Here is a 24,754-nt window from a genome sequence, read left to right as displayed (position 1 = left end):
TTCCTGCCAGTAGTTATCCAATACAACATGTCCCAAAATGGAGGAAATCTGGCTTTCTGCCAGATTTTCCAGCAGATGGCCAATATGCCTCTTTGTTTCATCTCATACCAGAACAGATAAGCCTGAACTTTGGCTGGAAGCCTCAATTCCCATCTTCCTATCTTAACAGTCCATCAGAATTAATTGCAAATTCGTAAATCTTTCCCACACAGTTAATAATTAGATCAAAATTATGTCACTATTACAGTACAGTACAGTCTCGCTTGCGTTTATAATCAATCGGTAGTCAGACTTTCCAGGGGGATTTGCCAAGTAAAGTAGCAAACATGCAGTATATAAAAAAGAAACAAAGGAGGCTCCCCCCCTTCCGTTCTGACATGCCAGTTCCATAGTCTCTCTTCCACTTGAATCCTTTAGCTCCTCAATGGCTGAATCAGTTCGCAGAGTAGTTTATCTCCCCTTACTCAGAACATGTCTGTTAATTAAGTCCGAATTACCATCTTAAAAAACAGGAGTTTGTTGGCTCATGGCTGCGACTTTGGAGAGTTGCCAAAGAGATGCACAGTGTTTTCCACCCAGCGCCCCCTGGCCCTTCATTCCTACCAGCCCTGGGGGGGTTGATTACTCCCATCTCATCCTCAAAATATCCCATGTGAATGTAATCAACAGCCTCCGCCATGTCAAGCTAAACCGGAAGTGCTCGATATAGATTTTAAACAGCATTCAAGACAAGTTCATGCGCTGCAACACACCATAATGCAAGGACCATGTGACTGAAACACAATTTCCCAGGACTGTTCTCTGGATACAACCTGCTGGTAGTAATGAAGCCACTGCAAAGCAGTGCCCCTGCTACCCATCCTGAAGAGCTGGTCCAGAAGGGTTCCATGCTCAATCATATTAAAAGATGTGATTGTAGGACTTTTTCTTTTTCCTTATTATGTCATCAAAGCATCAAATCTCTGCAAGTTATTATTCTCATCCTATACTGTGTGCTGTAAGGAGGAGGTTGCTTTTTAATGGAGTTGTGTAAAGATATGTCAAGGCTCTTCAAGATGAAAAAATACCATGTCGTACAACTCTAATTTTGAAGCACTGGCCATTAATTTTAATTAACTAGCCCCCATATTTATGTCATCATAAACTGTACTGAACAGCAATTCTCTTGCTGAAAGCTATACAAAGGCTCCATCATATAAACACAAATGATAGGAACTTGGAAGAGAGCAGGAATAGTAGATAGACTGTTTAGAAGGACAAAGTGGATCTTACATACCATCACCATGTATCTAATGCTCTCTATTTAATGACCCAGAGTATAACATGAAGTTTTATGCACTTCACATAATCCTATTTGCTGCTATCGTGGCTATCGGCACAATCCCATATATATTTTTGCTCAGTTCTGTGTTCAGTTGAGCTTACTGTCTTGTAGATAAGTTTAAGATTGCCATCTTAATGAATTTTGAGTACTGTTCTCTCTCCCCCCACCCCAATTCAGTTCATTCTGTGGAATCAGTGGAGCTCTTTGCTGGATTTCTACATGTCGTTAACATAAAATCAGAAATACTTCTGTTTTTCACCAGCTGCAATATAGACTAGCACTGGAATAGCCAGCATGATGCTGTTCAGATGTTGTGAACTGCAGCGGCTCACCAGCATAGCCAATGGTCAGGGATGATGGGAGTTATAGTCCACAACATCTGGAGAGCACCACATTGCCTACCTAACTTGGCAGCTCCTTTTGTCTCATGACTCAGACGTAGGGACATAGGAAGCTGCCCTTTAATGAGTTGGATCCACTGGTTTATCAAGCTCAGTGTTGTCCACAATGTTGTCTCCTGTACTGAAACAGTCCAGGTTTCCCTGAATGGCCATGAAGAGATGCTTGGTAAATAGTTATATCCTGCTGGATAACTTAAGTAGTGGGACAGTTTCCCTAATAGTCAGTGACGCTGACCATGTCTATGTTTATCATAAAATAGCTGGAGATTATAAATCTTCCAGTTTCAAGCTTGCATCAGCATGGCTTTCCTGCTTGTTTTTGCTTCTTCCAAGGATTGCCTCTCTGAAGGATCTGCCTGCAGTACTGCTTTCCTATATTCTGTCAAAATGACGGAATTCTGCTAACGCTTTGTGAGAGAAGCCTGGATGAAGAGGGAGGAAGGTCAAAGCAATTCCAGTGCAAGTCCACTAGTGTGCACTTCATTTACTACTCACATATTATGCTTGAACATTTCTCCTTTATACTGTCACCTCCTGTGCTTTTATAACACTAACAAGTTCACTTAGTAATCAAGTGTGACACTAAGTTTTATTTCCAAAATAAAGTTTGCTTATATCTAAAGCAGAATGCCCATAAAAATAAAATGTGAAAGACAGTCATCTTCTCCTTTGGTATTTCTATGGTCTGATCTACAAATGCACATTGTTTCCTTGATGTCTGTACCATTAAATGATAAGTAGCATGTATGACTTGCTCATTACAGATATAATACCACATATATAATATTAATTTAAAAGGGAGTCATCCCAAATAATATGGCTCAGTTCAGATGTCATGAACCTAAGTCTCTAAAATGTAGTTTGAAGGTTTTGGAATGTTCCATATGTACTTCCTCCCCATTTATCCTCTCCTTTTGTGTACAGCTTTCCTTTTTCTGTGTTTAGTTAATTTATCTATCTGTGTACCATTTTTATAGACTATTTAATGTGCAAATAAAAAATGTATCATAAAGACACTGCAGTCTCCACTGTGCCTCATTCCCAAAAGGAAGCATGGACCCTTGGCTGAGCCCTGGAACTCCTGGCATCTCCGCACCACTTGGAGATTGGGGAGGCAGGCAGCGATATTTTCAGCATCGACAGAGTCAGTTTAAACTTTCAGCTGCCAGGCATCAGGTGTGGAGAAAACAACCAATGAACTTAGAATCATAGAATCATAGAGTTGGAAGAGACCACAAGGGCCATCGAGTCCAACCCCCTGCCAAGCAGGAAACACCATCAGAGCACTCCTGACATATGGTTGTCAAGCCTCTGCTTAAAGACCTCCAAAGAAGGAGACTCCACCACACTCCTTGGCAGCAAATTCCACTGTCGAACAGCTCTTACTGTCAGGAAGTTCTTCCTAATGTTTAGGTGGAATCTTCTTTCTTGTAGTTTGGATCCATTGCTCCGTGTCCGCGTCTCTGGAGCAGCAGAAAACAACCTTTCCTCTATGTGATATCCTTTTATATATTTGAACATGGCTATCATATCACCCCTTAACCTCCTCTTCTCCAGGCTAAACATGCCCAGCTCCCTTAGCCGTTCCTCATAAGGCATGATTTCCAGGCCTTTGACCATTTTGGTTGCCCTCCTCTGGACACGTTCCAGTTTGTCAGTGTCCTTCTTGAACTGTGGTTCCCAGAACTGGACACAGTACTCCAGGTGAGATCTGACCAGAGCAGAATACAGTGGCACTATTACTTCCCTTGATCTAGATGCTATACTCCTATTGATGCAGCCCAGAATTGCATTGGCTTTTTTAGCTGCCGCGTCACACTGTTGGCTCATGTCAAGTTTGTGGTCAACCAAAACTCCTAGATCCTTTTCACATGTACTGCTCTCAAGCCAGGTGTCACCCATCTTGTATTTGTGCCTCTCATTTTTTTTGCCCAAGTGCAATACTTTGCATTTCTCCCTGTTAAAATTCATCTTGTTTGTTTTGGTTCTCTAATCTGTCAAGGTCGTTTTGAAGTGTGATCCTGTCCTCTGGGGGTGTTAGCCACTCCTCCCAGTTTGGTGTCATCTGCAAATTTGATCAGGATGCCCTTGAGTCCATCATCCATGTCGTTGATAAAGATGTTGAATAAGACTGGCCCCAAGACAGAACCCTGTGGCACCCCACTAGTCACTCTTTTCTGGCCCTGGAGACTTGAATACATCTAGATTAGCCAAGTATTCTTGTACTATCTCCTTAGTTATTCTGGGCTGTGTTTCCTTTGCTGAATCATTTGCTCCAAATTCTTCAGGTCGGGCATTGTTTTCTTTATCGGAGAAGACTGAGGCAAAGAAGGCATTGAGGAGTTCAGCTCTTTCTGTGTCCCCTGTTTGCATTTCACCATCTTCTCCTCTGAGTGACCCCACTGTTTCTTTGTTCTTCATTTTGCTACGAACATACCCATCAAAGCCTTTTTTGTTGCTTTTAACCTCTCTAGCAAGCCAGAGTTCATTCTGTGCTTTAGCTTTTCTGACTTTGTGTCTACACGTGCTAGCTATTTGTTTGAATTCCTCTTTGGTGGTTTCCCCCCTTTTCCATTTTTTGTACACATCCTTTTTTAATGTTAACTCAGTTAAAAGTTCTTTAGATAGCCACCCTGGCTTCTTTAGGCACCTTCCATGTTTCCGTCTCATTGGTATTGCCTGAAGTTGTGCTTTTACTATCTCCCTCTTAACAAACTCCCAGCCATCATGAACTCCCTTTCCTTTTAGTATTACTGTCGATGGGATCTCACCGAGCACTTCCCTAAGATTTATGAAGTCGGCTTTCTTAAAGTCAAGAAATTGAGTCCTAGTATGCTTGGCTGCTCCTTTCCGCTGTATAGTAAACTTCAGAAGAGCATGATCACTCGCGCCTAATGATCCTTCCACTTCTACCCCACTAACCAGGTCATCAACATTGGTTAGGACCAGATCTAAAATGGCTGTTCCTCTTGTTGCTTTTCCCACTTTCTGGACAACGAACTTGTCTTCAAGGCCAGTGAGGAATCTGTTTGACCTTATGCTCTTGGCTGAGTTTGACATCCAACAAATATCCGGGTAACTGAAGTCCCCCATTACTACTATCTCCCTTCCTTTTGCATGCTTGACCCAAATGCTCTCACTTTGGCTTTGAGGTTCTAAATCTTGGATCTCTTCACAGGTATACACATCCCTGACATATAATGCCACTCCTCCTCCTTTCTTGTCTGGTCTGTTTCTCTGAAATAGATTGTATCCCTCCATTATTACATTCTAATCGTGGGACTTATCCCACCAGGTTTCAGTGATGCCTATTATGTCATATTTAGTTTGCTGTACCAAGAGCTCAAGCTCATCTTGTTTATTTCCCATGTTTTGCGCATTAGTGTACAGACATTGAAGTCCATTAATCATTCCCCCATGTCTCTTATTTAAGGATTTTTTCCTCCGACCACTAGGTCTGCGTGCTGTTTGCTCCGTTTGGTCTATGACATTTGGATGATCATCTTCATCAATTGAGAGACTCCTACCTTCAAGAGCACTGTCTCCCTCCCCCACATTAGTCAGTTTAAAGCCCTCCTGATGAGGTTTCTGAGATTTTTGGCAAAAAGATTCCTCCCAACCGTTGTGAGGTGCAGCCCATCGCTTGCCAGAAGTCCATCTTCAAGAAACTGCAGTCCGTGATCTAAGAATCCAAACCGTTCCTGTTTACACCATTTGCGAAGCCAACTGTTCACTTCCACTACTTTTCCCTCTCTCCCTGGGCCATGTCGTTCAACTGGGAGGACAGATGAGATGACAATTTGTGCATTTAATTGCTTCAATTTCCTGCCCAGAGCCTCATAGTCTCTTTTGATCTTCTGGAGGCTATTGCTTGCAGTGTCATTGGTTCCCACATGAACCAAGAGGAAGGGGTATTTGTCAGTGGGTTTTATGATTCCTTGCAGTCGTTCAGTTACATCTTGGATCTTAGCCCCGGGGAGACAGCACACTTCCCGAGACATCTTGTCAGGCCCACAGATCACTGCTTCTGTTCGCCTCAGTAGGGAATCCCCTATCACCACTACACGCCTCCTCTTAGGTTTGGTCGGGGTTCTTCCGTGAGCTGTCCGTTCCAAGGTCGCCTGCACATTCCCTGAGGACTGACTTTGCTGCTCATCTTCATATACCTGATCGACTGTAATGAGGGAGAGATCCTCAAATGGAGTCTGCTCTTTGTCTTCCATGCTAGGGGAGAGGACCTCAAAGCTATTGTGTATTTCTAAACAATCAGAGCGAACCCTGGGCCTCCTACTTCTTTGAGTCACATTGCATGTAAAAACTTGCATGTTTTTAGGGAGCCAATTGTCCATATTTTGGGATCTTACAGGTGGTTGACAAACATCTGGTTTAATTATTGCAATTCCCAGTTTGGGTGCAAAGGCAGGACATTTATTGAGCCCTTGGGCCCCCACATACATAGTTGAGAACAAAGAAGTGCATGGCAACTGTTAAATCTGACACATCTCTATCATTGTGTCTTAAGCAATTACTCAACTCATTCTCTCATTTGACAAGGGAACCGTGACAAAATCAAAAACTAATTTGCAGAGCAGATAATATAAATACTCTATTTCATTTCCACTGAGTGTCACTTTAATAAAAACCTGAGACTTTTAATCACTGGCAATCACAGTTGAATCATTTACTTTCAGTAATATTGCTCATATAAGTCTTATAACAGAGAATAATGCTCTCATTACTAACCCTTTTGTCATTTATCTGTGTCTAGCCAAACGATAATGCAGTTTGGTCCTGAATGAAAGCTGGGTGATTTATTTCTTCAATACCCATGGTTTCCATTTCACCCCCTGATGTATTGCTTTTCGGCCTTTTCTATAAAATATTTTCCTCCCTTTATATTCCACAAAGTTCTGGGGAGTGTTCTAGGCAGCACATATCCTGCATGAATGACTGAGTGTGCCCTAGAACACACCCAGAACCCTCCCCTATAGTTGTATGGGAAGATAATAATAGTTGGCATTTGTGTAGCACTTTAGAGTGTTTCACAGACATTATCCTGTAATGGTGAAAAGACAAAAATCCTATAAGGCAGGTGAATGTTATTTTCCCTGTATGACAGATGGGGTGGGTGCTGAGGTTGAGAGACAGAGAGAGACTAGGTTGCCTAAGGCCTTCTAGTTACCCCTTCACAATAGAGGTGACAAAGGTCTGTATAGCTAAAGCGATGGTTTTCCCAGTAGTGATGTATGGAAGTGAGAGCTGGACCATAAAGAAGGTTGATTGCCGAAGAATAGATGCTTTTGAATTATGGTGCTGGAGGAGACTCTTGAGAGTCCCATGGACTGCAAGAAGATCAAACCTCTCCATTCTGAAGGAAATCAACCCTGAGTGCTCACTGGAAGGACAGATTGTGAAGCTGAGGCTCCAAGACTTTGGCCACCTCATGAGAAGAGAAGACTCCCTGGAAAAGACCCTGATGTTGGGAAAGATGGAGGGCACAAGGAGAAGGGGAAGACAGAGGACGAGATAGTTGGATAGTGTTCTCAAAGCTACCAACATGAGTTTGACCAAACTGTGGGAGGCAATGGAAGACAGGAGTGTCTGGCGTGCTCTGGTCCAGGGGGTCACGAAGAGTCGGACACGACTAAACAACAACAACAGAGGTGACATTTGAACCTGAGGCACTTTATACTGTATGTGTTATAACATTGTGACACGAGATGGCGTTGTGGAGTCCTGTTTTTCACCAACGGGATTTCCCTGTATGAAGTTTACAGTGTGTTTAACTGAATCACTTATTTGATGGGTCTAGATCCAGCCCAGATATCGTAGCTAATTCTCAACACAATCTTACTTAGGAGGCATACAAGATAGCAGATGGGTAAGCTGAGCTTGTAGGTACGTTTGCCCATCTTTACAGAGTTTCTGACTGAGGAGACCTTAAAAGGCTTTGGGGGAACCCCAAGTTTCCCTGGGACACAACTGGAATTTTTTTGCTCTGGTGTGTTATTTATCGTTTTCTAGGTGAGCATGAACCTTTTGTTCATGAAACCTAAGAACTAATTTTGGAAGAACAACTATGCCAGCCTGTTGTAACAAATAAAGACAGAGCATCAAGCAAAACCTTAAAGGCTATCTAATGTATTGCTGTTTGAGCTTTCAAAGGGAGAGCCTATTCCAATATGGCGTAATGTTACCAGATTCCCCCCCTCCCCCAGAATTGGGGACACATTTTTTTTTTGAAAAAAATAAATAAAGAGGTAGTATCTAAAGCACAGAATGAACTCAGTAGTAGCTAAAGCACAGAATGAACTCAGGCTTGCTAGAGAGGTTAAAAGCAACAAAAAAGGCTTTTATGGGTATGTTCGTAGCAAAAGGAAGAACAAAGAAACAGTGGGGTCACTCAGAGGAGAAGATGGTGAAATGCAAACAGGGGATACAGAAAGGGCTGAACTCCTCAATGCCTTCTTTGCCTCAGTCTTCTCCGATAAAGAAAACAATGCCCGACCTGAAGAATTTGGAGCAAATGATTCAGCAGAGGAAACACAGCCCAGAATAACTAAGGAGATAGTACAAGAATACTTGGCTAGTTTAGATGTATTCAAGTCTCCAGGGCCAGATGAACTGCATCCAAGAGTATTAAAAGAACTGGCAGATGTGATCTCAGAACCACTGGCAGTCATCTTTGAGAATTCCTGGAGAACAGGCGAAGTCCCGGCAGACTGGAGGAGGGCCAATGTTGTCCCTATTTTCAAAAAAGGGGAAAAGAGAGGTCCCAAATAATTACCGCCCAGTCAGTCTGACATCAATACCAGGGAAGATTCTGGAGCAGATCATTAAGCAAACAGTCTGTGAGCACCTAGAAAGGAATACTGTGATCACCAATAGTCAGCATGGATTTCTGAAAAATAAGTAATGTCAGACTAACCTGATCTTGTTTTTTGACAGAATTACAAGCCTGGTAGATGAAGGGAACACAGTGGATGTAGTCTACCTTGATTTCAGCAAGGCATTTGACAAGGTGCCCCATGATATTCTTGTAAAGAAGCTGGTAAAATGCGGACTTGACTATGCTACCACTCAGTGGATTTGTAACTGGCTGACTGACCGAACCCAAAGGGTGCTCATCAATGGTTCCTCTTCATCCTGGAGAAGAGTGACTAGTGGGGTGCCACAGGGTTCTGTCTTGGGCCCGGTCTTATTCAACAGCTTTCTCAACGACTTGGATGATGGACTCAAGGGCATCCTGATCAAATTTGCAGATGACACCAAACTGGGAGGGGTGGCTAACACCTCAGAGGACAGGATCACACTTCAAAACGACCTTGACAGATTAGAGAACTGGGCCAAAACAAACAAGATGAATTTTAACAGGGAGAAATGTAAAGTATTGCACTTGGGCAAAAAAAATATGAGAGGCACAAATACAAGATGGGTGACACCTGGCTTGAGAGCAGTACATGTGAAAAGGATCTAGGAGTCTTGGTTGACCACAAACTTGACATGAGCCAACAGTGTGATGCGGCAGCTAAAAAAGCCAATGCACTTCTGGGCTGCATCAATAGGAGTATAGCATCTAGATCAAGGGAAGTAATAGTGCCACTGTATTCTGCTCTGGTCAGATCTCACCTGGAGTACTGTGTCCAGTTCTGGGCACCACAGTTCAAGAAGGACACGGACAAACTGGAACGTGTCCAGAGGAGGGCAACCAAAATGGTCAAAGGCCTGGAAACGATGCCTTATGAGGAACGGCTAAGGGAGCTGGGCATGTTTAGCCTGGAGAAGAGGAGGTTAAGGGGTGATATGATAGCCATGTTCAAATATATAAAAGGATGTCACATAGAGGAGGGAGAAAGGTTGTTTTCTGCTGCTCCAGAGAAGCGGACACGGAGCAATGGTTCCAAACTACAAGAAAGAAGATTCCAGCTAAACATTAGGAAGAACTTCCTGACAGTAAGAGCTGTTCAACAGTGGAATTTGCTGCCAAGGAGTGTGGTGGAGTCTCCTTCTTTGGAGGTCTTTAAGCAGAGGCTTGACGACCATATGTCAGGAGTACTCTGATGGTGTTTCCTGCTTGGCAGGGGGTTGGACTCGATGGCCCTTGTGGTCTCTTCCAACTCTATGATTCTATGATTCTATGATTCTCTTTTGTGGTTTCTGTCACGCGGCCTTCATCTGGGCCCTGGCCGACTCTCTTGGAGCGCTAGCCGCCATGGAGTAGGCTCGGGTCGGACCTGGGCTTGGCCACGTGTCCTTGCCCTCCCGGTGCTTTCCTATCTCTCCTCCTCAGTGGCAGCAGCAGCAGCAGCAGCGACGCGGCAAGGTTGGGGCTCCCCTCTTTTTTCTTCTTCCTCTTTCTCTCTCTTCCTTCTCCTCTTCTTCTCCCTGCATCGGCTCTGGGGTTTTCCTGGCCCCGGAGCGCCGCTGGGCAGTCAGCCAGGTAGCTGGGTGCTCTCACTCCCGGCTTGATTTGGGTCACAGGGGGAGGGTGTCAGCAGTTCCCCCAGTTGATGCGCTGGGCGTCCCCAATTCCTCCTCGGCAGTGGCGGCGGCAGCGGCAGCGGCAGTCTCAGCAGTCCGGAACCAGCTTGGTAGCGCAGTTGGCTCTGGCTGGCTTCAGGAGTTGCTCGCTGCTGTTGCGCCCGCCATTTTACCTCACCGGAAGTCCCCAGATGATGTGTTTTGTGCCGTTGAACCAATCACACAATATTCATTCCCTACTAATAAATGTACAACACTTAAGATATAAATCCGGGGACATTAAATGAAATCCGGGGACATTCCAGGGACGGACTTTGTCCAGGGACAGATTTGTAAATCCGTCCCCAGGAAACAGGGACATCTGGTAACCATAAATATGGGTACATGGGCCTCCACAGGAAGAATGAACTTGCCTGCAAAAAATTCATGCTGCGATGCATTAATTAGTCTTTAAAAGTACCCCAGTACTCTTTCCAAGAAAATGTAAAGAGCTGCACAGAATTAGACCAATAGTACAGTCTCACAATGGTGTGTCATATAGCAGATGCTTCTGAAGCTTCCCACGGGGGACACAGCATCACTCCTTTTCTTCAAAGTGCTGATCACGGCCATGGAAAGCTGGTAAGAGGCCCAGGCCAGATGGAAATGTATGCCCCATTTCAGTAATCTTTACCAAAGGGTCCATCTTTGCCTCTACGTACTGGGAGACTTGGAGTAAGCAACCTCAAAATCGCATGCCCATGCCCATGCCCACCTGCTCCCCACTCTCTTCTGGCCTGGGGCTGATTCACATATTCATGTTCACTAGTTGATTTGTGACTTGACTCATAGCTAACTGCAGTCCAATGAGAAGTTTTAATATCAGGTGATATGAAACTTTCGTCTTGAGATGGCTCATTCACACCTGAAAGTGTTCTCTTGATGCTACAGTTAACAAGTGAGGAACAGGCAAAGCATTCTCAAGTTCAGTGGTTTTCAAACTTTTTTCTCTGGGCCATATTTCCAGAATAAAAATTTATTGATAAAAAATAGATTGGGGAATTTTTTTTGAGAGATGTATGGTGAAGTTGACATATTTAATTAGATAAAAATAATTGTTGATTGGAAACTCCTTGGGTATTTTTGCATGAAAAAGAGCCAATGTTTTGAATTATTTTTATGTATAGCTGACAGATGAATAATTGGAAGCCCTACCTCCTTTTCTCCCCTTTTTCTTTCTTCTTCCTTTGTTTTTGTTTTTATTTAGATTCGTTTTTTCATATTTTTGTATTAAAGGAAATATACTTTGTAGTTGATCTTTGCATTTCTTTTAAGCTTTAATTTATTTATTTTTAAAAAGGAAAACAAAAAGAAACAACCCAGCAGTGCTTGATTTATAACATAGAACACAACTATTTTGTCATATGATCATGGGGCATCCAGAAAGTATAAAGCAATGCAGCTACATGAGAAAATGAATAATTCCCAAAATATAATATTGATTGTCCGTGAATCTTCCCACCACACCTGCCACCCCTCCTGTCACACCAGTGTCACCCCTTTTGAGAGTCACTGCCTCCGTGAAAAGGAAGTAAGTGGAGAAAACACAGGGAAATTAAGGTTGCTCCCTCTCGCTGCTTCTCTACCAGACTTTTAGAAGACATCTGAAGGCAGCCCTGTTTAGGGATGCTTTTAATGTTTGATGTATCATAGTATTTTAATATTCTTTTGGAAGCCGCCCAGAGTGGCTGGGGAGGCCCAGCCAGATGGGCGGGGTATAAATAATAAATTATTATTATTATTATTATTATTATTATTATTATTATTATTATTATTATTATTATTATTTCCCCTTTTCCCCTTCCCCTTCTCACCTCTCTCAGTCCTGGAATGGGCCTCCTTGAAGTGCTATATTGAAATACTATGCCTTTTGTTAAGTTTGAACAGTTTCACAGGTTGAGGTTTATGCTGTTTACTGGAAAGTGGTTGGAATCTAGCAGGTGAGACACTTTGCTCCAGAATTGTGGGCGATGATCAGTTTGGAAACAAGGAAACATTAGGGGAGCAAAGTGGATCAAGCGGCAGTGTTTCAATCCCTTTTGGCTACTGGAAGTAATTTTGTAATGTGAAAGAGAAAAACTCATTCTGTGAAAAGGTCTTCAGTTTTTCAAGCTGTCAGTCATTTTGACTAGTGCTGGCAAAGAACTTTTAGGGTGAGGAAAAAAGCAGTGTGAATTCGGTGAGGTAAGTATTGTGTGCTGCTAGGAAATCATTCTGCCATGGCAACCAGTTTGCTTCAGGTCAGATCAGCTGCAAATGTGTAGGTGTTAGTTGTCTTTACTTGTTCTTTTCTGTAACAAACTCCAGAATCCACACCCCATATGCTTTTGGCTGCAGCAGTGTTTAAAATACTCCTATCAACAAGTAACCTATCAAACAACTTTTCATCTCCCTCAGATACTTTATCTGTTCTCTACTAGTCTCTACAGGTATCCAACCGCTCCTCCTATCATCCAGCACTAAAAACAGCTCTCAAGACATACGTTTTGGTAGCTCAGGTGTTTGTGTTACTCAGTTATCAGTGCAAGCGCAAAGCATTATTTAATGTATCCTCCAAAGCTTCTGTTTTATTGCAGTAGGGAATTTTTAATTCTTGCTTTACCGCTTTGCTTTTATTACATTTATATCCCATATTTCTTCTAGGGGGCTCAATGTGGAATACCCATTTCATCTTCACTACAACCCTGAGCGGTTGATGAGACTGAGATGCTCACCCAGCAAAGTGAGCTTCATTGTTGAGTTGAGATTTGAACTCAGGTCTCCCAAGCTGAGTTGCATTTTAAACTCAGGCCCAACACCCTAAGCACCACTGACTTACTAGTTGGGTAGGGACTCTACATTTCCTTGGATTCCCCCTCCCCCTGGAAAACCCCCAGACTTCCTCAGAATTGGAAACCTCACGGTTGAGGCAAAGCTGCTCTGTGAGAGATCTGACCACAGGGCCAAATCTTTGTTTTTCCCAGTGTTTTTCTTGCCATAGGGTAGAGCAGGAACACTGCCCCTCTTCTTCCCTGTTTCTATAATGTAGCATATTACAGAATGACTTAAAGGCGCAGTGTATGTGACTGTTCCTTCTCAGGAAACAGCTGAGCGTTGGGAGATTGCATGAATTCAGCTGAATACCCGTCTTGGGTATGTGGCACAGAGGTATACGTCTGGCGACGTAGAGGAGTCCACCAAAGGAAGAGGAGCACATGTGTAAGAAAGTGAACCAGCCCCTTGTTTAGTTGCCCATAGACTTGTGGCAATGCCTAGTGCCCAGCCATTGTTTCTGGGGCGCAGTGAGGCTCAGCTGTCTTGCCTCTACAGAGGCAAAGGAAGTGTTGTTGTTGTTGTTGTTGTAACCTGTGCCTGGTGGGGCTTTTGCTTTTCCCCCAAGGAGCAGCAGCGGGTGCAGGGCATGTGTGCACGTGTGTTTGTAGCCACCCCTCCCACGCAGCCCATGACTGTGATGCTGCACAGCCTGCAGGCGCAAGAGGCAACCAGGCACAAGTCTCTTGAAGAGTGTCTCTGGTGGCTACTGGTGTTAAATGTACACCTGTCAATGGTGATTGCATTTGTGAACTCCTGGATCTGTCACTGAGCTCCAGGTTCCATTTTCCTCAGACGTAAGTAGTTTGCTCAGTTTGCTTTCCTTTATCTTTATTTACCTACTTAATTTATCTCATAGCAGAAATGCTCTGGGAAGCCAGTGTGGTGTAGTGATTAGCATGTCAGACTAGGACCTGGGAGATCAGGATTCAAATCCCCATTCAGTCATGAAGCTTACTGGGTGACCTTGGGCCAGTCGCAGTCTCTCTAGCTACCTCTTTACCTAATGTAGTGTTGGAAGGGGCTCCAAGGGTCATCTAGTCCAACCCCCTGCAATGCCTAATCCCTTTCCTGATACAGCTCAGGCACATGCATCCTCTGCTGGCTGAAAAACCAGCCAAGAGGTTCATTTTTGTACTTAAACAGAGGTAGCTGCCAGCAGGCCTGATTGTTCTCTGCCTTTGAGTCAGGCCCACTGCTAAGATATGGGGATTTAACCCTGTTATTGTGATGCACCTTCTCTTGAAAGAATATTAATGCAACTGACCATATAGGCAAGTGTAGGGGGCAGAATCTGTGTTACAATGCGCTAGGAATTTTCAGCAGCTTTATGTTTATTAAGGTATGTTTAGAAAGTGGTAAGATAAAGAGAGATAGAGAATGAGAGTTGCTTTTAAAAGAAAGAAAGAAAAGGCACAAAATGACTGGTTAGTGCTTACTTAACACAAGTCCCAAAGGAACTGTTTTAGTGTATGTAGCAGAGTACTCTCTCAGGCAATGCCTGGGCCCCATTGCGGGAAGAGGAAAAATGCAAGTATTTCAGGCTAGCAAAGATGGAGACAACCTGTTTCTCAAATTCTGCTATTTTTATGTTGTTTGCAAGGAAGGTTTGGGCAGAGATTAGCAGGATTCAGCCAGTCAGGGGGAGGTAAATCCTGTGACCCATCACTTACACAGGGGATCATCAGTTTTAACCCAGTGTGTTCTGAGATGAGATAATAGGTGTTAATTTTAGTACCCTTTTCAGGGTTTCTTCCAAGATACCTGCATATTTGGAAGAGAAAATACCTGCATATTTGGAGGAGAAAAGCACACATACACAGTGGCTATGTGTCAACTACTATGTGCCAGTGGATTATGACTGAGAAGGTTGTCTTTGAGCAGAAAAGGAGCATTCTGAAGAACGACAGGGAGTTTCAGTTTCATTTGCACTAGTTATTATTAGGACTAGTAGGTTAACCAAAGTGTGTTTGTCATCTAAGCTCTCTCTTTCTCTGGTTCTTAGGTAGTCAAACACGTGTTTCCTTCATGCTCGGCAGCCTAATGCCTCAGTATAATTCTTATCTTCCTGTATTGCAAAAGACGATTGGATTTGAGATATTGGAAACTGGGTTGAAGCTGAATGCATATAATCTGTCTTGCTGCATGAAACATGAGTACTGCAGTTCTGTGAGGACTGCTATAAGATAAAATAATGATATGTGTGTAAGATTTTCAAGTCCCTTAGAGAACAAAGTTGCACTAAAGCTCTATTGGAAGCAAAAATAGCAGGTGACATCTTCAGTCCAATATTCTGTCTGGAAGATCTGCATTTTAACTCCCAAAACATAGACCTACCTCAAGAAGGGGTTCCACAGTTGAAGAAATGGTTTTCTTGGGAAGCAAATGTCTGCCTTCTAATTTTTTTTGCATGACTGTGTCTTTGAAGGGGAGAGAGGAATAATTAACCTCCAGTACTTGCCAGTTGTTGCCAGTCAAGAGGAACAGTTTCATCTGTTGTTACTTGTCATAGCTAGCTGATAATACATGATTTAGAAATGCCCATAATTAGTGCAGCATGTAAAAATCTAATATCAGGGGCTTTAATGATTCAATAATTTAATTTAAATTTTAGAAATTCTACCCTGCCTTGCTTTCAAGGAACTTAAGGTGGCCTGGCAGGGGAACAGCAAAGGGGGTGGCCCTTTGGGGGTGAGACAAGGGCGAGGGCCAGCCCCCCCCCCGTGGTAATGTTATTAAGTAATTATTTAAATGCTTTTAGGTGTTTTAAATAGTTTTTAATCAGTGGTGTTTTGAATTTTGGCTTTTTTCTCTTTCTCTTTCTTTTTCTTTTCTTGGGGGTGGGATGGACGTTTAGTTGGGGCTGGGGATTGGTTTAATTTTAGTATGATTGTAAATTATTATTATTCGGGGGGTTTGTTTCCACTTTTTTTTTTGTTTGTTGTATGATTTGTGTTCTGTTCTAAAGGGGAGAGTGTCAGGGCTGCCTGGGAGTGGGCCCCAGCCAACAGAATGACTGGGGCAGGTTCCATGGGGGGTGCGTGCACTGGGGCACCCGATTTCAGTGATCATGGATAGGAGGAGGAGTTATGCTAAGACCAGACCATTTCATTACCGAGGAGGCAGGTTTAGTCGTTATTTGAGGACTATCCCTACCTCTGGGTCTGGTCTTGACCAGGCAGATACTGGAAGGTGCTGCTGTGCAATGCCAGGTCAATGATTCACAAGACCACTGCCATCCATGACTTGATCATGGATGGAGGACTTGACCTGGCATGTGTAAGAGAGACTTTGTTGGATGAAGCAGATGGGCCTCTTCTTGCCGCTGCTTGTCCATCAGGTTTCTCTTATGCACAGCAACCCAGGCCTTGTGGGTGGGTGGGGGGTTTGGTGTACCGACCTCCCTGCTGCACCAAGGATTCCCTGCCCAAGCTGCTTCAGGTCTGGCAGATGTTCTCCTGGAGACACCTAGTTTGGTTGTCCTAGGGGATTATAACATCCATGCCAACACAACCTTACAAGGGGCTGCTCAGGACTTCGCGGAAAGCATGGCCTCCATGGGGCTGTCCCTGAATAGGTTTAGCCCAACTCATAGCCGTGGACATGCCTTAGACCTGGTGTTCACCTCTATGGATGTGGGTGATCTGACACTAAGTAAAAGTGAAACAAAATAAGTGCCATGATTGGAGCACTTCCTGGTGCAACTAGACTTCTCCGTGACCCTTCTCTTCTGCAGGGAGGTGGGGCTGATTCGGATGCCCCCCCCCTTAATGGATCAAATGGTTTCCAGAGAGTGGTAAGGGATGTTTTCTCCCATGTTGATGGCCTTTCAGCTGATTCCCTGGTGGCCCGCTGGAATGCAGAGTTAACCAGGGCTATTGACTGTCTGGCTCTGAAGTGCCCTCTCTGATTGCATGCAGCCCGGACAGCCCCATGGTTTTCTCCAGGGCTGAGGGTGATGAAACAATTGCTGAGATGGCTAGAGTGCCGGTGGTGGAAAACTCATTTTGAATCGAACTGGACACTGGTTAGAGCTCAGTGTCGAGCCTACCAAGTAGTAATAGCCTTCCCAGACCCACTGGCGGTTATTAAACTGCTTCTTAAAAAAAACTTCTTTGGACCTGGCCAATATGGCCAACTATCGCTCAGTCTCAAATCTTCCATTCTTGGGCAAGGTGATTGAGCAGGTCGTTGCTGGACAACTCCAGACATGCCAGGAGAATGCAAATCATTTGGATTCCTTCTAGTCAGTATTCAGGCCTCATCATGGGACTAAAACTACCTTGGTCACGCTGGTCAATGATCTCCAGCAGGCTAGGTGAAAGCTAGGGTGAAAGCTGTTTCCTAGTTCTGCTGGATCTCTCAGTGGCCTTTGATACCATCAACCATGAAATCCTTCTGGACTGCCTAGAGGAGCTGGGAGTTGGGGGCACTGTTATATAGTGGTTCCACTCCTCCTGGGCCATGTCCAGAAAGTGGTGTTGGGGGATGAGTGTTCAGACCCCTGGGCTCTCACTTGTGGGGTGCCTCAGGTTCCTGTCCTCTCACCCATGCTTTTCAACATCTATATGAAGTCACTGGGAGAGATCATCAGGGGATTTGGGTTGGGTGTTCATCAGTATGTGAATGATACCCAGCTCTACCTCTCTTTCAAATTAGAACCAGTGAAGGCAGTGAATTGTCCTGTGTGAGTGTCTGGAGGTGGTTGGAGGATGGATGGTGGCTAACAGATTGAGGTTGAATCCTGACAAGACAGAAGTACTGTTTTCGGGGGACAGGGGGCAGGCAGGTATGGAGGACTCCCTGGTCCTGAATGGAGTAACTGTGCCCCTGAAGGACCAAGTGCACAGCCTGAGAGTCATTTTGGACTCACAGCTATCCATGGAGGCGCAGGTCAATTCTGTGTCCAGGGCAGCTATCTACCAGCTCCATCTGCCTACATTGGCTCCCAGTACGTTTCCGAGCACAATTCAAAGTGTTGGTGCTGACCTTTAAAGCCCTAAATGGCCTTGACCCAGTAGACCTGAAGGCGTGTCTCCACCCCCATCGTTCAGCCCGGACATTAAGATCCAGCTCTGAGGGTCTTCTGGCGGCTCCCTCCGTGCGAGAAGTGAGGTTATAGGGCCTTCTCGGTGGTGGCACCCACCCTTCGGATGTCAAGGAAATAAACAACTACAGTGGTACCTCGGGTTACAGATGCTTCAGGTTACAGACTCCGCTAACCCAGAAATAATACCTTGGGTTAAGAACTTTGCTTCAGGATGAGAACAGAAATCACGCAGTGGCGACGCGACGACAGCGGGAGGCCCCATTAGCTAAAGTGATGCTTCAGGTTAAGAATAGCTTCAGGTTAAGAATGGACCTCCAGAACTAATTAAGTTCTTAACCCGAGGTACCATTGTATCTGACTTTTAGAAGACATCTGAAGGCAGCCCTGTTTAGGAAAGTTTTTAATGTTTGATGTTTTATCGCTTTATTATTATTATTATTATTATTATTATTATTACTACTACTACTACTTATATTCTGTTTGGAGCCACCCAGAGTGGCTGGAGAAACCAAGTCAGATGAGCAGGGTATAAATAAATTATTATTATTATTATTATTATTATTATTATTATTATTATTATTATTAGATTGATTATAATGGCACATAACAAGACAGATAATATTCTAGACTAATTCCAGTACAATAAAACAGAAATTCAGCAGTCATTAAAACAAACACAATCTAACCTAGCACAGACATTTTTAAATCAGCCAAAAGCCTTATTAAAAATTCCTTCACCAGACATCTTGTGCATATGACTTTAAAGTCTTTTCCTGGGAGATCTCTAAATGAGGCTCTTGGATGATCATAGAATTGTAGAGTTGGAGGGGACCATGAAGGTCATCTAGTCCAAACCCCTGTAATGCAGGAATTTTTTTGCCCAACTTGGGGCTCAAACACACAACCTTGATATTAAGAGTCTCATGAGCTATCCTGGAGGCTGAAGGAATACAGTTAAGGGCCCGAGCAGACTTAATTTGCAGAGCATTGCATAAGGTGAATGCCACAACAAGGAGCTTTAGAAGTAGGGGCAAAACAGGAATTACGTTAGTGCTTTGATTATTTTTCTTTGGAAGATCATGCTAACCAGAGGGTATGTTCAGAGCACAGCAATTCCCTTTAAAAAGGCTTCTGAATGATTTATCCCAAATAATGCTATAGTGCTTCTCTTGTAATATACATGTGACATCACTTTCCTGCCCTTCCCTTTGTTAAGCTCAAAGTAGCTTTCATGACGATCCTAACAGTTCCATGCCCTGGGTTCAAAACGCTGTCAAACCATTCTTTAATAGACATAGGATGCCATCCTGTGCACATTTGGTGGATAGAAGTTCTAATGAAATCAGAAGCGGATCCTTCTGAGCATGCATGCACTGGATCCGAATATTTAAGAATGCCTGGCCAACATGCAGTCAGCTGTGTTGCTGCTGAAGTATTATCATTTGAAAACAAGCAGTTAGACTTCCAGAATGAGACTGGACAGGATTCCCCAGGTTTTCAAATGTGAATTCCACATAGTCCAGCTTGCCTTTTCCCAGTCTCAAGACCCAAATCACCCTTGGGGTATAAAATGAGTGTGAAGGTTAATATTAATGGAGCAGCATCAATGTGTGAATTGGTTTACAGAGTAACTGAAGCACTCCTTTGCCTTAAAAAAGTCAGGTCCCTGCCCCAAAGAGCTTACAATCAAAATCTTAACAGTAGTGGGAGACAACAGAAAGATGGGAGGGTCCGTTTGGGAGCTATTATTATAAACCAAGGATTTCCAGATGTGGCCACCTGAAAATTAAAGCATACAAGGCACTTTGAGCTATTTTATTTTTAAGAAACCAAACAAGTGTTCTATATTTATTGGAAAACGCACTCCTGCTCTTGCTCATCAAGTCAGAGAGTACCTGTCTATTTTTATTCCTCATCTCATTTTGTGCCTGTCTCTCAGCTTGTCAGATTGCAGCAGTTCTTTCCCAGCTTGGAGGTGAAGAAGCTGCTTTAGAACTTGGATGGCTGTTGGAAGGCCGTTGCACATTGAATTTGTAATGTGGAACTTTGTTCAAGGGATGCTGGCGATGAATGATTCTGGAACTGTCTTTTTCTCCTTTTATGATTCATGGGATTCTCCTCATCAGAATAACCTTTTGGAGATTTTAACCTAAAGCTTCTTCAGTGGCAAAACAGTCTTTCATCATGCAAAAAGAGGATGAAATATCCTAGAACACTCAGCAAAGAAAATGTATGCAGAATGTTTCATAAAGCCCTGAATAAAGCTGCCTTCTTCTTCGTCTTCTTCTTCTTCGTTTGTTAGTGCTGCAGGCAGATGGCTGCAGAGAAAAGATACTGTCATGTCAAGTTGAGCTTTATGTCCTCAGTTCACCCCTTCTGTTAGCCAGCCTCTCTAGCACCCAGTCAGCATTTTATTCTGGTTTCATGGCAGTTTTCATGTCTATGCCTGGCTTGTGAAAATAAATGGAGAGTGTAGTTTCCCATCATTATCAGTCACAAGTGCAAATATATGTGTTGCTGTGGTTTAAAGTGTGAGTTCAGAAACACTCAGCACTGGTCTAGTTTGGAAGTCAATGCAATTTGTGGTGTTGGCTTTAGCAGATAGGAATGGTGTGTAATACTTCATATCACAATAGCAATGGAGGTGGCATTATTTTTCTTAACTTGCATAAACATACCTCCTGACTACATTGGCAAAATTATAGTCTTTATTTGCTAGGAAAGCTTTGTGGCTTCTCTGGCATTAGAATGAGAGGTTTTGAGCAGTGCAGGTGCTGTCAGTGGAAGTGACAGGGAGGAGGAAGGGAAAGGAATTTCTTCAAGGAAGGAAGTTACAGAAAGTAAGTGGAAGAATTTGCAAGATGCTGGATGCTTGTGGTGAGTAAGAGTTTCCCTTTAAGGGATCCAGCAAGGAAGCATTTATAAATTGGAAAATAGTTCAGTTTTTCTTTGAAGCTTCCCCCATATGCTACATTGAAATAAATGAAATGAAATGAATGGGAAATTTATGGGAGCACTGGCATGCAGGTGACGGACTCTCCCTCCTTGGAGGTTTTTAAGCAGAGGTTGGATAGCCATCTGTCATGTATGATCTAGCTGCGGTTCCCTTCCATCTACAGTTCTATGATTCTACAATGTGGAAATAGTAAAGCACATCCTTTTCCTCTGGCTGCTCCTCAGCTCTAAACTTTCTGAAGCTGCTTCAGCCTCTTAAAAATGGCTCTGGGGCCATGCATAAGGCTCCAGGACATGGCCTGAAGCCACAGGATACAGCATGTTTGCTGAGTCTAAACCAGGCTTCCTCAACCTCAGCTCTCCAGATGTTTGGAGACTACAATTCCCATCATCCCTGACCACTGGTCTTGCTAGCTAGGGATCATGGGAGTTGTAGGCCCAAAACAACTTGAGGAAGCCTGGTCTAGACAGATCTGGGTTTTGTTAATCCCTGGTTGAGAGGCCAATTTTGGAACCCTGTGTACCTTGTCTTTATCTCCATGATGGAAGAGAGGCAGGATATAAATATAATAGTGTAAATGACCATGTAACATATAATTAGCCCTTCAGTTTGCCATTATCTAAATATCTGTAAGTTACATAGATAAAAGAATATGCAGATCATGAGATAATAATGATTGCACCATGGCAAGTCCATGAGTTGCAGAATTAATGGGATTGCACTCCCTCATATATCTCCAGGAGTCATATTATTTCTAGACTTCAAACTCTGCTGTAGAGAGAAAGTATTTTTTTAATGTGTATTACTATGGGAGGAAGTCAAGATTTTCAACTGGAATTGCAGAGTTAATTCTTTCCCCCCTTTGGCATTAAAGCTCTGCGATTAATATCTGCCTCTGAGCTCGCCACATTAGAGCATTCAGCATCCATCAAGAAAAAATCTCCAAGTCTAAACATTTTCATTATGCATACTTATCTGCTTGGAAGGTAAAAGTGGTTTATCTCTTTCCTCTTTGAAGCACGGTGCTGGGCTGACAGATTGTCCTTTGATTTCTTATGAACTGGCAAGAAAAAGGGAATGACTTTGAGCCTTCTCTGGCAATGCACCATAACTACTCAAAACGCTTTTGTATTCTGCAGGATCAGGTAATCAAGGTTGGATAAGCCATGACGCTGAGCATCCACACACACATTCAGTAAGGACTCCTGGAACAATCCTTCTGTGGCCACTATGCCACTTCAGAATACCAATGCATTTCATTGTTTTTATAAAGATTTCTGTACCCTGCCCTGAGATCTATATGATACAAGGTGGGCTATGGATATGTTTAAATATAAGTAGGGTAATTGTATGACCAAATGCTTTTAACGCCAAAACGTCCCTGCCTATGGAAAGCTAGTATGCCAGAGGTATGTCCTGATGTCCTAGATTTCTAGGTGCTACATGTTTTTTATATGGAGAGATTCACTCACATTGTTTTTACAGTTTCCCAAGAAAAGCTGCACCACATGCTTTTACTGAACATGTACATTGGCTTTGAGTACTCTACAGGGTAGGACCACAGCCAACTGAGTCCCCAACTTTGATGCAATTATCTGTTTCTTTTCTTTATTTTGGTTTCCATTTTTATTGTAAATTTCTGTGCTACATAGAGACATGGTAGGTCAAGCCCTAAATGCAGCAAACAACAAAAATGCAGGTTTCAAACAGAAATGAGAGGCGGAAGGAAAAGCCTGTCACATAAGACAGGCAAATCTTACAACAAAGTACAGGATTACATATACATTTTGGATTACATCAGTCATGTGAACACAGTTTAAAAACTTAGCACTGGAAGGTAGAAAAGCTTCCTATCCAGGAATGTATAGAGGTGTGTTTTAGGGTGCACATTAACACCCACATGAGCTGAATGAAAGCCTTAGCAGGTGCAGGGATTTCATGAAAGACAGGTTGATATGGGAAGAGTTCCATAACAGTAGGAAGTTTTTAAAAAACTGCTGTAGGGTGATGCTCCCTTGAGTACTAACACAAAGATAAAGCACTACAGGGTGGTAGGGATGTAGAGGCGCCCCTGGGTTATGAAACTCATCTGTGCAAAAATAATTCTTAGCGTTTTGTTCTGAGTCAGTGTTTTGCACACTCTGGACATTTTCTGTCCATTGATAAAGTGAAGACTGGCATTTAAGTAAACGTCTTTTGCCAAAAGAGAATACACTTGAGAATACAAGAAAACTCCACAGGAAATAGGGGGAAATATGCATTACTTAACACTGCAAGTCCTACAGTAATAGCGTTTAGTCGACTGAAGGACCTGCAGGGTTTATGCCCTTTGAGAATGAACCCACTGTTATCCTCAGATTACATAAGAAAAACTCAAGCAGGAAACTTGTGATCAGATTCACCCAGCCATAATCTCATTATAGCAACTGCATGCTGTAGGGAAAAGCCAGTGAAACTTGGTTACTCACATATTTTAATAAAGGTGTCTTTTGGGACCTAGACAGCATCTTAAAAAGCAGAGACATCACCTTGCCAACAAAAGTCCGTATAGTTAAAACTATGGTTTTCCCAGGAGTGATGTATGGAAGTGAGAGCTGGACCATAAAAAAGGCTGATCGCCGAAGAATTGATGCTTTTGAATTCTGGTGCTGGAGGAGACTCTTGAGAGTCCCATGGACTGCAAGAAGATCAAACCCATCCATTCTGAAGGAAATCAGCCATGAGTGCTCACTGGAAGGATAGATCCTGAAGCTGAGGCTCTAGTACTTTGGCGACCTCATGAGAAGAGAAGACTCCCTGGAAAAGACCCTGATGTTGGGAAAGATGGAGGGCACAAGGAGAAGGGGACAACAGAGGACAAGATGGTGGGACAGTGTTCTCGAAGCTACCATCATGAGTTTGACCAAACTGCGCGAGGCAGTGGAAGACAGGAGTGCCTGGCATGCTCTGGTCCATGGGGTCACGAGGAGTCGGACACTACTAAATGACTAAACAACAACAACAACATTTTGGGATAGGGTGTGGGGGAGAGAAAGGATCCTTAATCCTAATAAAGTTGCAGTGTTGTGCACTTACTTAGAAATACGTATTGCTGAATTCAGTGGATCTGACTTTGAGGGTCACCGGAGTCTCTATAGTTGTAATTGCTAATTGTCTTGGAAGTGGGATTACCAGTTTTAGCAACTTGATTTGCCTACTTGAATTCAGTCTAGGGACATCATCCATGGTGTGTTAGAATTACATTTCCTTTGGTGATTTCCTTTCAGCTAGCTAGTTGAAGGGTTGCTATTAGGGTAGTAGAACAGAGCTGCAAATTCTCAGTAGCATATGTAAGTGGAGCAAAACCTAGAATAAGTTTTAAAATATTCTCTTGCTTGGGGCTCATTTTGTTCTCCTTATTCTTTCTCTTTCTCTTGCCAGATTTTCAAATATTGCTGGGAATTTAAAATGACCTCTCAATTTCCAGTGAATGTAGTAGCAAGTGCTATATTTCTCTGTGTGTATTTCAGCTGGCATAAGCAGTGCATTCTTCTAAGGGTGATCACTTTCAAATATTTTTTAAAGCTTCAGACACTGCACACATCAGTTAGAGCAGATTCCATGAAGAAATATTTATTCTGAGGATTTTTAAAAATAACACCATTAAAATCAACCCTACATATTTTTATGTAGAAGTGAGTCCCACTATATTC

At 43.2% G+C, this 24,754-nt stretch overlaps 1 protein-coding gene and 2 long non-coding RNA genes across 3 annotated transcripts in view; 2 read left to right on the top strand and 1 right to left on the bottom strand.

Annotated features, from left to right (window-relative positions):
• LOC309351517 overlaps window positions 1-18,587 on the bottom strand; it is a 183,330-nt gene extending 164,743 nt beyond the window's left edge. The window contains exon 1 of the long non-coding RNA XR_014160885.1: window positions 18,346-18,587. This is a non-coding gene — a long non-coding RNA (uncharacterized lncRNA). The remainder of the gene's footprint in view (window positions 1-18,345) is intronic.
• The window catches only part of CAMK1D (calcium/calmodulin dependent protein kinase ID), a 217,330-nt gene that overhangs the window by 23,993 nt on the left and 168,583 nt on the right, over window positions 1-24,754 (top strand). The gene's annotated exons all lie outside the window — the stretch shown is intronic.
• Window positions 13,573-20,374, top strand: LOC309351516. The gene is made up of 2 exons (XR_014160884.1): window positions 13,573-13,853; window positions 20,046-20,374. It is a non-coding gene; the product is annotated as an uncharacterized lncRNA (long non-coding RNA).

This window comes from Podarcis erhardii, assembly GCF_964252035.2.
Source record: "Podarcis erhardii genome assembly, chromosome: 10".
NCBI lineage: Eukaryota > Metazoa > Chordata > Lepidosauria > Squamata > Lacertidae > Podarcis > Podarcis erhardii.
The sequence above is the reverse complement of the archived record's forward strand: the minus strand, read 5'-3'. Positions and strand labels throughout refer to the sequence as shown.